Consider the following 15,562-nt stretch of genomic DNA (forward strand, 5'->3'; position numbering starts at 1 on the left):
AACAGTTGTGAATAACCAAGGATTTCATTTCCTCAGTATTAGAACTCAAGTACTTTGTTAAAAACCTGATTTTAAATTTCATGAACACTGCTGTGAAAAGGAGATGATTGTTTTTATTGTATTTAAAGAAGAAATAAAAGATTTTAAAGGGAGATAGCATCATATATTTTAAAAGAGTCCAGGTTTCCAGTCTTAGAAACCTGGCTTGAACTTTGAACCTGCCACTGGCTAGCTCTGTGGTTTAGGCTAGACCTCTGCCTCATTGGGGCTGAGTTATCTGTGGTGCAGATCATGTTATTACTCCCTTTCTGATGGGTGAGGAAAATGAGACTCCACGAGGTTAATTTGGTAATAGAGGAGCCACAACCTGAAGTCAGAAAGGCTTTCTTCCAGGGTCTTTGCTCTTAACCTCACAGCTCTACTGTATCTAAGTCCTGGAATAAGCAGCTACTCTAGGAGCTGTGGGAGAGAATGGACCAGAGAGCCCCCAGGATGTTCAGTCTGAGTGAGGTAGCCTGTCCTGGGATATGTCCAGAACAGGGCTGAATTTAAATGGAAAAGGCCAGGCAGGGAAAAGACGAGAGTCCAGCAAACATGAGTTTTGAATCTCCCAAGGATGAGGAGAGAGTCAGAGTCGAGAGTGGAAGTAAGTATTAGCAATGCAGGGAAGTACTTATGGAGGGAAGGAAATGAACCAAGTGGGGAGTTGAAAGCCAGGGAAAAGGCTCTGGAAGTGGGACTGTGCCCCACAAGAAACGGACGAGACGGGAAGCCAGAACAACTGGGGCGGGTGGGGGGCTTTGCTCTAAGGCAGGAACAGAGATGAGGTGGGCGTCCAAGGCCATGTGCTGATTGTGAGCATGTATATGGAGACGGACAGACAGTTCTAGATTTTCCAGCAGCAATTACTGACTCGTGATTCAACTTAAGAGTCGGATGTGGAATCCACTCAGAGTGTTCATTTTTATTGATGATGTTGTGAGTCAGACGTTTTCAGTTATAGCACATTCTCGTCATCTTAGTTTCTTACTTATACCTTCAGATATCCTACCAGCACCTGAAAATGTGTGACAGCTGTTTGCACATAGGTGCCTTTTCTCTGAGGAAAAGATGTGTGGCTGATCCAATAAAGAGTGAGATGGATAATCCTTAGCAAGATACTCTTGTATAGTAAACTATCTCAAGAGATGGTTTTCCGCTGAGTCAGACAAGCTCTAGAAAAGTGAGACCAAGGCATTTAAAGTAATTTCACATCTTTAGCTTTACGTTTTCTCTCCTTTTATTAATTGGCAAGCTTTTAATTTTCCATTGAGAGAGGAAAAGTAAAAAGTCTAGATGCAGTGCTTGTTTGAAATCACACAGTGCCATTGTAGAGCAAGTGAAAGCGAGAGAAATTCAGATGGAAATACAACCCTTACATGTCAGAGGACACATTTGGAAAAGGAGGTGCAGCTGGATTTGGCCAAATTTGCAAAATACCAGATGTTCCCACAGCTCGTACATGATGTTAAAAATATAAAGTAAGTGTATACTACTCATATAGTGTGTGCAGTTTTCAAATGTCACCCACATTTAATTCAAAACCGAACTCCTGGAAAGAACTGGTGAGCTAATTTTAGAGTGCGTAACAAGAACAGTGAGCACTTGTTCAGGTGCTGGAATTGAGACAGGAGGATCCGCAAAGCCTGCACTGAGTACCCCGCCCCGATGGAATAAACCCCAGAAGGCTGCTTACCTTCCAGATAACTGTCTTTTGGTTACCATTTGCATTAGCAGGGTTTGTGGGAATCCTGAAAAAAGTATTCACAGCGTGGTCTTCTGTCTTGTAGGCAGAGATTGAATTTGCATGACATCTGAGGTGATGAATATGCAGAAGGGACAATACGAATGTGTAAAGGTTGGAGCATTTGCTCCAAATCGAAATTGTTTCGTTTTTGTGGAGTTGGGTAAGAGTTGCTTGCCTAGTGCTTTTTCAGTTCAGCAATTAGAAACATGTCTTTAGAAGTGACAGAGAGCAAGGTAGTGGGTTAGAAATCCAGGAAAATGGTGAAAGAAGCTGAAATTCAGGGCAACACACTATTTGCTTGGTTTAGATGGATGTGGCTAGATAAGGGGGAGCTTCTGTGCAATCTCAGCCTTTGTTCTGCTCACCACGCACTTTTGATTCCTGAGAGAGCTGCCTCCATAAGTAGGGACATGGGATATACTCCTCTCATGAGAGGCTACCCAGTAATTTGCTAGGGCCCTTCTTCAAAAGCCCCAGGTAATCATAGAACTAAAAGAGGCCTTCTAGTGTCCTGCCTTGTGCTTCTCAACCTGGAATTGGGTGGGCACTTTTCACCCTTATGCCACCCCACATGTGCCCTCTATATTCTAGCCCTCACTATTTGTTTCTAATAGTAGCATGCTGTCTCCTTTGGGTTAGAGTGGGAGAAATATTTGGAACGTCTTATTTAGCTTGACCTCTGACCCTCAAGCATCATGTCTATTGATAATCAAGTTACTACCCCTAGTGTGTGCGTGCATAAAAGGCATTTTTCTTTGGGTTCCTTATAGTTTCCACTTTTCGGTTCTGCTTTCAGAGCTATAGAAACAGCATAAGGTAATTTCTTTCATATGATGACTGTTCTTGAAATAAGCTACTATTTTCTTCCTTATCCTATTACCCAAATTATTTGATATAAAAATCTGGAAGAGTAAATTTGTCTTAAAAAACATTTGACCTAAAAATCAAATTTATTTCCTAAGTTTGTCTCAATCAAAGGCTGGTTTGTAGCTGTAACTTAGGGTCTTCACAGTGCTAGTTTTATCTCTTAACTAGGAGTGGTGGCACATTTTTCACCACAATGAGCAGTGTCTGAAGCCAGTGTAAAAATGTTTAGACTATGCATTTTACGTGATTGCATGGCATGATGTACAACTTTCTGATGCACAAACCAAATGCATATTGTGTAGATTCAGACTGAATCACTAAGTATTTAGGCATTAGCTGTGTGCTGTATACATTGTCAGTTGCCATTGGCAACGTTAAGATGTAAAAGACATTTCTAAGAAAGTTAAAATGTTTTTGTTTTTTTTTTAAAGATTTTATTTTTAAGTAATTTCTACACCCAACATGGGGCTCCAACTCATGATCCTGAGATCAAGATTCTCATGGTCCACTGACTGAACCAGCCAGGAGCTCCAAATTTTTTTTTTTCTTTTTTACAGTAAAATTATTATAACTGAGAATTATACTCCTCATGAAATTAGAAATTCTTTGAGGCTAGGGATGGTGCCTTTTATCTAATTTTCCAGTTCCTAGCACAGTTTTAAGTAGGAACTCCTTAAGTGTGGTTTAAACAATTATCATCAAAATTGAGGATTGTAAAACCTTTTGATATCTAGATACCTTAACATTCTTAAAAATCATTGAAAACCATAAAGAACCTTTGTTATTTAAGGTTATATCAATTGATATTATCATATTAGAAATTAAACCCAAGAAGTTTTAGAAATATTTATTTAATCCACTTAAACTACAAATAATAGACCCGTTATAGTTTGGCATGAATATCATATTTTAATGGAAAACAACTATTTCCAAAAGAAAAGAGATTAATGGAAGATTAACATTATTTTATATTTACGTGTCCTGCTTAATAGAACACAGCCGGATGCTTGTGTTTGTTTCTGCATTCAGTTTTTTTGTTTGGGTTGAAGTAAATGAAGAAAATCCAGCCTTACACAGATGTGAGGCTGGAAAAGGGAGAAGTGCTTTAATAGCCTATAACTTGGGGTATTCTCCTTTGATACCTCACTGAAACTCAGGAAGTGGTAGATTGTTAGAGGCCAGTTGCAATATGGAATCTAAAACCACATCATTGAACCCTTTGTACTCTGTTAAATTAAAACTACTGGTCTACATTGCACTTTGAATGGATCTTTTACCAAGGTATGGTTTGTATATAATGCGTTAGGCCTTTGGAAAATAGTGTTCTGTTGAGTTATGCAGATCTTCCAAATGTTGATAAATTGCATTACAAAATATCAACAAAGTCACATGCATTAATATAAGCTCTCATCTCAGCAGATGAGTCTTAAGTATTGGGAAGCTGTCAGTCTCACAGTGGTAGATACAAGTTTCCCAAAATTCTAATTTTTTGCTTGACAGCTCAAATTTTATCAGTGGCAACAAATACTATGAATTGTTTTCCTTGAAGTGACAGGCTTATTTTATAAACTTTGGAGAAAATGTCTGCCAAATATCCAAGTAAATAACCAGAGTTTTCTATTCGTTGTTCTTTTAAGCAGAAATGGTGATGCGTGCAAAGAGCAGCTACTTCAGCTCATAATTCAAACCATCACACAAATGCTTTTTCCTTATTATGTTTTGGTGTAGAGTGAATGCTTTGTATATGTCATTTCTTCATACAGAATCTTAAAAATGTGCACTCAGTGATTGAGATTAATAAAATTAATCATTTTTACTCCTTCATCAGGAACATTCTTAAATGAAAATTTGCTAGCAAAGAACATGGTGGCTCTTAGTCCAGTCCAGGTCCAGTGCCACTCCCTTGATTTGTGCTGAGTCCTCACGGTTTCATCCACCATTGCTTTTTTACCAACCTGTATTGATAAACATCAATACAGTGAAAAAAGATAAATAATATCTTAGCATCCTAAAAATAATTTTGACCTGGCAGACTGCTTGAAAGAGTCTTTGGACTCTTGTGTTTTGTGGCCCACACTCTGAGAACCACTGCCACGGGTTTTTGTTTCCGAAACTATAGCTGTCTTTGTTGTCTATGTGAGAAGTCACTTCAGCTTCCTAGATATTTATAATGTAAATAAAAATAATGAAGATATATTCTGGTAAGTACAGAAGGGTTTTGCCTTAAATTTTCAGTTCCTTAAAAGAGATCAATGTATTTTCTTTTTTTCTTAGAGAGAGAAACTTGGGGAGGGGCAGAGGGAGAGAGAGAATCTCAAGCAGTCTCATGAGGTCATGACCTGAGCCGAAATTGAGTCAGATGCTTAACCAGCTGAGCCACCCAAACACTCTAAAGCAGATTAATTTCTCGTCAGCCTTCCAGATGTGGAAATTCAAATAATTTGAAAAGGCAAGATGGAATGTACCACCCTTTGATTTTGTGAACTGTGAGCTATATATTTTTTTCTTCACAATTTAGTTAATATATATATTATACATCGATATATATTAATATATAATATATAAACAAATATATTAATACATAATATATTATATAATATATATTATATAAACAAATATATATTATATATTAATATATAATATATAAACAAATATATGTATTAATATATAATATATAAACAACCTTATCTGTTTCAGACCACTATATATATATATATATATATATATATATATATATATATATATATATATTTTTTTTTTTTTTAAGCTAGCACATTTATTTTTAGCAGGGAGTTCTCTGGGAGATAACTGAGAGATGCATCAGGAAGGAGAAGGGGCTTTGCAGTAAGGGGACATCTTGTAATGGACCCTCAGCTTTGTTCTAGGCCAGGATATCAGATCAGAGAAAAGATGATTTTTCTGGGGTCAGTTTGCCATAGTGTTTGAGGGTGATGCTTGTTCTTTTCCTCCTTCACTAACACCTGCTTTTAGGATTCAGGAAGGTGAAAGCAAAAATATCAGTAAATAAATGTTAATAACTATTGTTGGAATGGCTGGCATTGGAGAATGTGGTCTGGATCCATGGCCTAGCAGTCTCTTTCACGTTTACACTCATGGAACTCGTTAGAGCTGGCTCAGAGGTCATTCTAGAAAGAAGTGGGGAAGGAATGCATAGTGTGGACAGGCAGGCTGCGGACAGGAAGCTGCCACACTCTCCATGGCTTCCGTTAGTTCCCATCTGTGGGGATGATTATGGAGAAGATGGAGAGAGATGCCACAGTGTTCCCCCTGTAGTTTCCTGCCTGTTGATTGGAGTGAGCTTTTCTCCCTTTCGTGAGAAGACGAGGAATGGACACTGGGCCTTTTGCTCCCTTACCTGATTAGGCTTGATAACAAATGCTGTAGCCACCGAGGGGAGAAAGTTGTCTGGGGTCTGTCAGAACCTGGTCCTGGGGCTCCCAACTCATGAGGCCATCCTCTCCATATGTGCAAATCTCTGAGACCCACAGTGGTAGTGAAACCGTTGCTTCCGGAAAGCTCTGACTAAAATAAAATAGATCAGAAGAGCACACTTTTCTGACTCTCTGTAGACCAGGCTAAAAATTTATTCTTTATTTCCTATCTCATATTTTGCCCAACTGGATTGATAATTAAAACTCATCCGAAGTTAAACAATGAATTTGAGTGAGTAGAAAATGTGCCAAGTAATATAGGTCAGCAACTTTAATTCCACTTTAAATTCCCAATGGAGAAATTAACATCCTAAACATCAAATCTTCTTGCCCTTTTAATTATAGTTCAGTTACATCAGAATAAAAAATTCATAAGTTCACGGAGGTAAGGCCTCCTTCTGGTTTCTGCTGTCTTAGCCAGAGAGGTCTGACTTAGGTGTCTGGGTAAAACCAGGTTTCTTCAGCAAAATACAATTCCTTTCACTTGAGTAGTTCAAAGTGAGTTAAACTAATCCCACCTCAGGTTTCTTATGCATCTCCTCTTAAAAATAGGAAAAAGAAAAAGTTGTATTAGCATCAGCTCTATAGCCATGCAACTTAACCAGCCCTGAAATAGCCAAGCAAAACAAGGTTCTAGAGTCCTGGTCTTAATTCACTCCATATACATTCCTAGAATGCTGGAGAGCAGAGAAGTGGCTCAGTGGTGTGTGTGTGGAGGGGGGTGTGGGGGGACAGGAAAGTAGACCCAGGAAACATCACTTGGTTTAGCTTTGCCAGGATACCAGGTCAGGCCAGTTGTCCAGAGATTGGTTGAGAAGGTCTCCTATCAAGAGCTTAACTGGCATGTGTTCGCCAGGAGGGAAGGCAAATCTGTCCATACTGTCTCCTCTCTAAGATGTATTTATTGTACATATCCCTGTCTTTAGTCATTCTGCCTTCCTAATTTCCATGTCATCATTGGATCCCTCCATTCTGCAGCCACCCATAATCAATTTCTTCTCCCTGTGGCACCAGATGTCACTCCTCCTGTCTTGTATACTGAAGCACAACTTAATTTCCTGGGGTCCATAGGGGAACATTCTGCTTTATGGGTAAGGAAAGCACTCCAGAGTAGGAGAAAATGGTTTCTCCCACGTATATACCCAAATGGACGTCAAGCTAATAATAATAAATTATAGGACGTGAGTCATTATCTCTCACCTACAGAAATCACTGTCCCTGCTATACATTAACGAGAGTAAAAGCTACCATTTGTTGTTTACTATTCCGTACCAGGCCACTGGCTAGATGTTTTACCTTATCTCCAATAATCATCACAAAGCCCTGCAACATAGCATTGTGTCTCAGGTTAGAAATGAGTAAACTAAAGGTTAGATGTTAAGTAATTTGTTCAAGGTCAGAAGCAAGTTAGTAGCTGAGCCAGAATTCCAATTCTAGTCTTATCTATCCACGTTAGAGATCTTCTGCAAATGGTGATCCTTTACTCCCATAGATAGGGCCACTCAGTGTGTTCAGAGGCAACCTATTCATTTGTTAGATCCATTTACTTGTTACATTTTTATATGGCTTTTTGATCCATCCTCCTTTCTGTAACTTCAGAGAAATAGAACCACTTCCTCCTCCCGGTGACTGCTCTTTGGGTAATAGAATATACCTTGTATCACCCAAGACTTTTCATCCCCACTTTTTTATTTCTCAACCTGCATTCCATGTGATTCAGTCCTAATCATCTTTTCCTTGACAGTTTATGTGTTCCTATTAAAAAAAATCCTTCTATGTTTTAGTTTCTAGTGTTATAATTAATTACTACTAAGCTTAAACAATACACATTTATTGCTTTATGCTTCCAGAGGTTAGAAGTCTGACTAGGGTTTCACTGAGCCAGGCTGGAGATGGACAGACACCAAGGCCTCTCGAGGCTTTAGGGGGAGAATCTGTGTCCTTGCCTTTTCCCGTGTCTGGAGGCTATCTGCCCTCATTTCTTGGCTTAAGGTTCCTTTCCCCCAACTTCAAAGACAACAGCATTATCCTCTCTCAGACCCTCTGTCTTCACATGTTCCTCTCTGGCCAAAGCCAGGAAAGATTCTCACATTTAAGGCTCCATGAGATTGGAGCCTGTGTGGGTAATGTAGGCTGATCCTCCCATCCCAGGGTGCATGTCATTAATCGTATCTGCAGTTTCTTTGCCACATAAGGAGCATATTCACAAATTCTAAGGATTAGTATGTAAACATCTTTAGGAACCATAATTCTGCCTGCCAATACCTTTACATATACTAAGATTTTAGAGACTTTATAGGCTTTATAACAAGGTTTTATAAAAGGACCGAAGTTAGGGGGTGCCTGGCAGGCTCAGTCCGTGGAGCATGCTACTCTGGATCTCAAGATCATGAGTTCAAGCTCCATGTTGAGAGATTACTAAAAATAAATAAATAAACTTTAAAAAAATAAAAAGGACTGAAATTAAAACCAAAATGGAAAAACTATGAAAACAATTATTGAAAAATACTAAACTTAAAGCTGAAATCTGTCCTAATTAATACATACATATTTTTTATCTGGGAGTAAATGGATTTTAGTTTATCTAGTGTATAACATTTGTACCTCAAAGCCAAATAAATTACATGTATCTCTGTTTCTAACTACTGGGGTGTGTGTATGTGTGTGTGTGTGTGTGTGTGTGTGTGTGTGTGCGCGCGCATGCGTGTTTAACCACATGGATCAATTATTGGAGTGTGTATTACAGCAATGAGTGCAAATCTTTGGATTTTCATGGTTTTTTTAAATGGTAAAAGGGTATCTAGTCCACATTTGTCTTAGAAGGCACTGCATTTCTGAAGCTCCTGTTCCTGAGTGGAAAGTGACATAGTTATATATTTTTTAAGACTTTATTTTTTTAGATCAGTTTTAGGTTCAAGGTAAAATTGGAAGGAAAGTACAGAGATTTCTCACATGCTACTTGCCCCTGTCCATACACAGCCTCCCCCATTATCAGCATCTCTCTTTAGAAGGTACATTTACTACAACGATGAACCCACATTGACACATCATCATCACCCAAAGTCCATTGTTTTTTTGTTTTGTTTTGTTTTGTTTTAATTTTTATTTTATTTATGATAGTCACAGAGAGAGAGAGAGAGAGGCAGAGACATAGGCAGAGGGAGAAGCAGGCTCCATGCACCGGGAGCCCGACGTGGGATTCGATCCCGGGTCTCCAGGATCGCGTCCTAGGCCAAAGGCAGGCGCCAAGCCGCTGCGCCACCCAGGGATCCCCCCAAAGTCCATTGTTTACCTTAGGTCTCACTCATGGTGTTGTATCTCATATGGGTGTGGAAAAATGTATAATGACATGTATCCATCTACCCATCATTGCAATATCATACAGGATATTTTCACTGCCCTAAAAGTTTTCTGTGCTTTGCCTGTTCACTCTCTACCCTCAACCCCCTCAACTATAGATCTTTCTACTATCTCTATAGCTTTGTCTTTTCCAGAATGTTATAGTGCTAGAAGTGTACATGATACGGTCTTTTCAAATGGACTTTTTTTTTTTAAGATTTTATTTGAGAAAGAGCGTGTGTGCACACAGGAGTAGAGGGGCAGAGGGAGAAGCAGACTCCCTACTAAGCAGGGAGCCCGACATGGGGCTCAATCCCAGGACCTCGAGATTACGACCTAAGCTGAAGGCAGACGCTAATTGACTGAGCCACCCAAGCACCCCTCAGATTACCTTCTTAAACTTAGTAGTACACATTAAGTTTCCTCCATGTCTTTTCATGGGTTGATAGTTTATCTCTTCTTGATACTGAACCATATTCTGTTGTCTGGATGTGTCACAATTCATTTATCCATTCACCTGTTAAAGGACATCTTGGTTGCTTCCAAGTTTTGCTGTTTTGAACTATACTGCTATAAACATTGATGTGCAGGTTTTTATATGGATATAAGTTTTCAACTCCTTCCACCACTCTGCCTTCCCACCAGCAATGGTTGCAAGTTCTTGTTGCTCCACATCCTTGTCAGCATTTGAAGATGCCACTGACATCTTGGTCATTCACACCAATTCTAGTAGGTATGGAGTGGTATGTTGATGCTGTTTTAATTTGCATTTCCCTGAAGATTTATGGTGTGGAGCATCTTTTTATTTAGTTATCTGCTATCTTTATATCTTCTTTGGTGAGGTATCTTTTATGCTCTTTGGCCCATTTTTTAATCAATTGTTTTTAAGAAAACTGTTTAAAGAATTCTTTGTGTATTTTGTATAATGATCCTTTACCAAGTATGACTTTTACATATATTTTTCCCAGTCTGTGGCTCTTTTCTCATTCTCTTTACATTGTCTTTTGCAGAGCAGAGGTTTTTAATTTTAATGAAGTCAAGCTATCAGTTATTTTCTTCATGGATTTTGCCTTTGATACTGTCCCTAAAAACTCACAGCCATATCCAGGTCATCTAGATTTTTTTTTCTTTTGTAATCTTTTAGGAGTTTTATAGTTTTCTGTTTTACATTTGGGTCTATGGCCCATTTTGAGTTAATTTTTGTAGAGGGTCTAAAGTCTGTGTCTAGATTGATTTTTTTTGCATGTGGATGGCCAGTTGTTCCAGCACCATTTGTCGAAAAGACTATTGTCACCCCATTGTATTTCTCTGCTCTTTTGTCAGGGATGAGCTACTGTATTTATGTGGTTATACTTACATGTTAGCCTCCCCCACCCACCAATTTTATGGTATTCACTGTTACTATTTTATAATTCTACTAACCTGAACTATGAAAGTATTTAAAATTTCATAATAAGTATTTTTCCCATTGATCTCTGGTTTTGGTGTAGTCATCATTTGACTCCTTTGATTCTGAACTGAATGAGTTTTATTCATACCAGATACATTCAGGAAGTATTTATGTAAGCACTTTTTCATTGCCATTGTTCTAGGTGCTATAAACAAAAGACTGCCAAGTTTGCCCTTGAGAAGCTCATGGTCAATTGGCACAAATGTATGCGTGTATAACAAACAGATGAACTATAAGTTAATATAAAAAGTACTACTTAAGGGTTTAATAAATGCTGTCTGTAGAAAGGAAGACGTAATCAACATTTATGAAGGCCTTTTGTTTCATATATTTGTTAATAATGATAACCAGTAGTGATTATTTCAAGATTTTCAAATGTGCAGTATAAACTACTCTCATCTGACTCTTAGCTAGCCTGTGCATATTATTATAGTTGTAAACATTATCCTGTCATTCCTACTCTTGAATGCCTTTGCTTTTAAGGAACTATTTTCTTCTGGTTCCCAGGGTGAAAGTTTAGTCCGATAAGCATATTCTATCTTGACAAAAATGCAAAAAACAGGAGCTTAGGAGATAAGCATAGAATAGAAAACCTAAAAAGGAATTGGTTTTTTTTTTTTTTATTATAACTGTCAAAGGTACAGAATAAATGGGAACAGAGAATACTTAAAAGGATAGAGAACACAGTTTTTGAAACTTGATGTAATGTCACATAACTTATTCATATATAAATAAAGTCTAGATAGTCCTGAGAAAAATGACCTTCTCTTACAAGGTTCTAAAGAAAAGAAAGTCTCTCCTCTTAAAGGTTTTACATGGTGTTTATACTTCCAAACTTGATTATTTGTCCTTCCTGCCCTTTTTCCATTTATTAAGAGTAAAAAAAATCCATAAGTTCCTACAGAAGTCAACCTGATTTTCCCATTTGGCTTAGAATCTTCTTTTTTTTCCAGTATACATCATTGGTTAATTTGTTCATTCATTGAACAAATATTTATTGAGTGCTGGGGAAGATAGCTTGTAAGATGGCCCTTAATGATCCCTACCTCCCAGTATTTAATCCCCTGTGTAATCCCCTCTCCTAGAGTGTGGGCTGGATTTATTGATTTTCCACTAATGAACAGAATACAGCAAAAATGATGGGTTTCCACTTAGAAAATTAGGTTACAAAAAGATTGTGGCTTCCTTCTTAGGTGCTCTTTCTCACTTTCTCTTGTGTGACTTACTCCTGGGGAATATAGCTGACGTGTTGTGAAGAGGCTCCATATGGCAAGAAACCAAGGCTGCTGATAACCATGTGATAAACGTGTTTGTGGATCTCCTCCTGCCACCCAGTCCGGCCCTCCTATGAAATCACAGTCCTGACCAGTCTGTGGATTATAACCTTAGGAAAGACCTTGATCCAGAGCTACACCTAGATTCATGATTTATAGAAGCTATGATATAATAAATTTTTAAGTTTCTAAAATTGGGTAATTTGTTATACAACAATGGAAAATCATTATCACTACATATCAAGGAATTGCTCTCAGTGCTGGGTCTGTAGCACTGAACAGAATGGACAAAGACCTGTGACCTTAGGGAAAAATGCATTAGGGAGAGGTGGAAACCATACAATATACAAGAATGAGTAAGTTCAAACATGTGAAATGACAATCAGTACAAGTGAAAAATAAACCTGGAAAGGACTCAAGATGCAGGATGATTACCAGTTAAAATAAGATGGTCAAAGACCCTCCCAAGAAAGTAACATTCGAGCAGAGACCTTAAGGAAGTAAGATGGTGGTGGGTTCTGTGGTTATCCAAGGTAACATGGGCGGGGAAGTGAAAAGTCTTGACAGAGAACATGCTGGAGCAAGGAGGCCAGTGTGGCTGAACAGGATGAGAGAGGAGAGCCATGGGAGGTGAGGTCTGGTCAAAGGGTAATAGGAGAGCAGAATCTTGTATGAATGAGAAGCCATTTGGAGAGTTTGATCACACCTAGCATTTTAGCAGGATTGCTTCTGCTGCTGTCCTGAAAGTATTGCAGGCAGAATGGTAGAAAGTAAGGCTATCACTTAGAAGGCAGTTGCAGTTTTCCAAATAAAAGATAACAGTGGGGGGATCCCTGGGCGGCGCAGCGGTTTGGCGCCTGCCTTTGGCCCAGGGTGCAGTCCTGAGACCCGGGATCGAGTCCCACATCGGGCTCCGGTGCATGGAGCCTGCTTCTCCCTCTGCTTCTGTCTCTGCCCCTCCCTCTCTCTCTCTCTCTCTCTCTCTCTGTGACTATCATAAATAAATAAATTTAAAAAAAAAAAAAAGATAACAGTGGGGACGCCTGGGTGGCTCAGCAGTTGAGCGTCTGCCTACAGCTTAGGGAATGATCCTGGGTCCTGGGATCGAGTTCTTCATCAAGCTCCCTGTGGGGAGTCTGCTTCTCCCTCTGCCTATGTCTCTGCCTCTTCTCTTCTCTTCTCTTCTCTTCTCTTCTCTTCTCTTCTCTTCTCTTCTCTTCTCTTCTCTTCTCTTCTCTTCTTTCTCTTCTCTTCTCTTCTCTTCTCTTCTCTTCTCTTCTCTTCTCTTCTCTTTCTCTCAATTAAATAAATAAATAAATAAATAAATAAATAAATAAATAAATCTATCTTTTTAAAAAAATGAGAGTGGTTTGGATTCAGGTGGTAGCAATAAAAAATGAGAAGTGGTCAAATTCTGGATTTATTTGGAAGAGAGGACCAAAGGGATTTACTGATATATTTGAGGTAAGATGTGAGAAAAGTTAATATAGGTTGGTGTCAAGATTATAGTGAACAACTATAAAGATGGAGGTGCCATTTTCTAAGATTGGGAAGGAAAAACTTTTGGGAACGGCAGTCAGGAGTTAATTTGTTACAATATTAAAATTGATGTGACTTTTTAAAATGTCACCATTGGAAGAAGCTGGGTCATGGGTATTTGGGATCCCTTTGTACTATTTTGCAGTGTCTTGTGAGTTCATAATTATCTCAAAGAGTTTTTTGTTTTGTTTTTTTTTAAATATCGATATGACTTTTAAACATCCTAGTTAGGATGTTGACAGGCAATTAGTTGTATATATGAATCTGAAGGTCAACAGAGATGTCTGGGATGCAGAAATGCATTTTAGAATCGTCAGCATAGAGCGAGGAGTCAAAGCCAAGGGAGTGAGTGGGTAGAGAAGGAAAGCAGAAGATGAAGTTGCCAGGCACTCCAACATGAAGACTTGAGAAGGAAGAACCAGCAAAGATTGACCCCTAAGGTTTTTGTTTTTTTTTAAATAATTTTTTTTAATCCGTTAATGGAAACGACATAGTAATTAATGAAAACAAATGCTTTTGGAAGGAGAGGGGAGAATTTGTGTTGTAATTGGTGAGAGTGGACAGGCCATAGCACCCAAAGGAAGGATTGGCCTCGGACAAGATTCCGTCAGCATCCCTTGGTGATAGCAGGAGGAAGGCAGAGCTGATGGGCACAGATGTGGCTGGAAATGGAGACCATTAGCTTCTCAATGCTTCTATTTTCTCAGTCAGTAAAAAGGTGAAGAAAGAAAGCTGAGTGTGTGAGTATAAAGGAAGGACTGTGGAGATTTGAAAGAAGGGAAGATACAAAGCAGTAATCGGGAAAATAGGGAAATGTAGTCAGGATGCTGCCCACCCCCAGCATTTTAATGAGCACCTCTCCCAGTGTTTAATTGTAACCCTAATCTGAGCTCTTAAAATGTTAATAAATCTCCTGTCCCTAAAATCCACATGTTTTGGCCAAATCTACCTCCCCTCTGATACCTTGGCTTTCCCTGTACTTGAGCCTGCTGTTTATCCTCCTCTTGCCAGATGCCTGTTTTTATCCTTAATAAGATTTATATGTTCATAAAACATATATTAGAATTCTTTCCTTTTCAGTTCAGCAATTTCTATATGATGACATACAAATATTAGGGTTCTTCATCTCATGACTGAATACCAGTGTAGGGATTGGAAGCATGCCTGGGTAGTGGTATACATTAATGATGCTTCTGCTGCTGATACTGAGCCTGATGCTGGTCCTACGGAGGAAACCCAAAGGAATATGAGATGTGATCATCCCTGCCTTCAGTCAGCTTACAATCTGGGAACACAAGGCAAACATGCATAAAAACAGCCAAGAATTCAAGGCAGCATGAAAGTGATCACGGAGTTTGAGTGTCATGATTTCCCTATACATTAAGACATCTGATATTCACAGAGGTCTTGTAGGGGTGGTAACTGAGCAGGCATTATCATCTCCAGCAGGAAGGCCACATTGCTGAAGGATAACTGTCCCAAGTTTTAATAAGGAGTAAGTATCCAATCCTATTTTCACGCCCAGGTCTCCTGGTTCCAGATTTGATGCTCATTCCATGATAGTTCTGCTCGCAGAGCTGAGAAGAAAGGTCATTGTAGCTGAAATAAATAAAATCCAGGACGTAATTAAGTATCTTGTAGGTTTGTGAGTCCGTAAAGTCTGTCTTACATTTAGGAAGTTGGAGAGTTTGGTCCAAGTGGGCCTGTGTTATGAAGAGCCCCCAAAACACAAGTGATTTTGAATGTGATGTGGAGAAGCATCAAGAAGCCCATGGACACTTGTGCATGACGCATGGACTGGAGGACGACTGTTTAAGGAAGGGAAGGAAGTAGACTTTGAGTGCTTGGTTTGTGT

The 15,562-nt window shown here is 38.9% G+C and overlaps 1 protein-coding gene across 1 annotated transcript in view; it reads left to right on the forward strand.

Annotated features, from left to right (window-relative positions):
• NBAS (NBAS subunit of NRZ tethering complex) overlaps positions 1–15,562 on the forward strand; it is a 322,232-nt gene that overhangs the window by 237,423 nt on the left and 69,247 nt on the right.

This window comes from Vulpes lagopus, chromosome 5 (genome assembly GCF_018345385.1).
Source record: "Vulpes lagopus strain Blue_001 chromosome 5, ASM1834538v1, whole genome shotgun sequence".
Taxonomy (NCBI): domain Eukaryota; kingdom Metazoa; phylum Chordata; class Mammalia; order Carnivora; family Canidae; genus Vulpes; species Vulpes lagopus.